We start from the raw sequence: 2,043 nt of genomic DNA on the forward strand, positions 1-2,043 counted from the left end.
GGCAGCAGGAAGTTGGGGTGTGAAGAGAATGACAGAGATCTGTAATCTGGTGGTGAAAGAAGGCCGCATTCCAGTGGTTTGTGAACTGAGTACCCTCGTCCTTCTATACAAGGGGAAAGGTGACCCTCTGGAGTGTGGCTCGTACCGAGCGATAAAGTTATTGGAGCATGGAATGAAGGTATTGGAAAGGTGTTGGAGAGGAGGATAAGGAAGAAAGTGAAGATCGACGAAAAGCAGTTTGGATTTATGCCAGGAAGAGGAATGACAGACACGCTTTTCATTGTGAGGCAGTTGCAGGAGAAGTACATGGGAGAAGAGGAAGAAGTTGTTTCTTGGGTTTGTTGATCTGTAGAAAGCATTCGATAGGGTTCCAGGTGAAGTATTGACATGGGCATTGAGGAAGTTAGGAGTGGAGGAATGGTTGATCAGAGTAGTGATGGCAATGTACAAAAGAGTGCTCACAGCTGTAAGGACGAAGGAACGGGGAACAATGGTGAGTTTGAGGTGAAGGTGGGAGTGCATCAGGGGTCGGTACTAGTGAAAAAGTAAGTACACCCCATGTAAAGTTTTGACTTTTTCAACATATTTCAACATTGTAGCGGCTGCCGCTGAGTTTTCACAATCGCCTTGCACCTATCAAGGACGCGGAGCGATCACCATGCCGGGCTCGTCCAGGACGCCCAGGCCCGCGCTCAACTTGCCAGGCCTCAGTCGGGACGCCCGGGCATGCCCGGGCATGCCCGGGCAGGCTCGCCCTCAACTTGCCAGGCCGCAGCCAGGACGCTGGGCCACGCCCCCTGGCGCCGGGCCTGGGCAAACCCCCTGGCGGAATAGATATATATTGCTGACTGATAAACCGTTTTTCAGAGTGCCTGAGTGTTTGATTTCATTAAAGCAACTCAGATGAATTCTAGCTTTTTGTCGCGTCCATTCTTCCGATCGACGTGGGAGCCCCGGCTCCTTCATTGGTGACCTATCGACATGGACACGGCAGTCGCCCTTAAACTGCCTACCTTCTGGGAGGCTCACGCGGCGGTTTGGTTCGCACAGGCGGAGTCCCTGTTCGCCCTGCGAGGCATCACGGCCGACGACACCCGCTTCCACCATGTGGTAGCTGCGCTCGGGTCGGTTACCGCGACCCGCGCCCTGAGCCTCCTCGAAAGCCCGCCAGCCGCTGACAAATACGGCGCGATTAAGAAGCTGCTCCTCGATGCTTTCGCCCTCCCATCGGCGGAACGCGCACGGCGCCTGCTCGATCTGCCTGAGCTCGGCGACACGCGCCCTTCCGAGCGCATGGACTACATGCTTTCACTGCTCGGCGAGCACTCTCCGGCATTCCTGTTCCGGGAGCTGTTCTTCCGTCAGCTGCCTAACCCGGTACGCCTCGCCCTGGCAAGCACGACGATCACAGATCCCCGGGCCCTTGCCAGAGAAGCCGACAAGATCTCGGCCGCAGGACAGCGCATCGTAGCGGCAACATGGGACCCACCGCCGTCCGACGCAACACCCAGGGCGCCCGAGCACCCGGCACGGTCGACGGCCGAACTGCCGACGCCATTGGCGGCCGCTCTACCGAGCCGACCACCTCCGGCACGACGACCGAGGCCTCCACCTGACCAAGCGTGGTGTTACTATCATGCCAGGTTCGGACAGAAGGCCCGGACATGCCGACCCCCGTGCACCTTCGGCAGGCCGGGAAACGGCCGGGCCGGCGTTCATTACCAGCCATGAGCGCCGGCCACACGGGCAACTTACTGTTCATCATGGATAAAGCGTCCGGACGGCGCTTCCTGTGCGACACCGGCGCCCAACTGAGCGTCATACCCGCCTCTGACCAGGACAGGCAATCCGCGGTTTGCGGCCCCTCCTTAGTTGCGGCCAACGGATCGACTATCCGCACCTTCGGCCCGCGCAACGTCACCCTCTGCTTCGGCGGCCAACGCTTTGCTTGGACGTTTGTAACCGCCAACGTGCCCGTGGCTCTGCTAGGCGCCGACTTCCTCTGCGCACACGGACTGCTGGTGGACGTCCAACGGCGTCGTT

Source organism: Myxine glutinosa, chromosome 6 (genome assembly GCF_964187855.1).
Source record: "Myxine glutinosa chromosome 6, kmMyxGlut1.1, whole genome shotgun sequence".
Lineage (NCBI taxonomy): Eukaryota > Metazoa > Chordata > Myxini > Myxiniformes > Myxinidae > Myxine > Myxine glutinosa.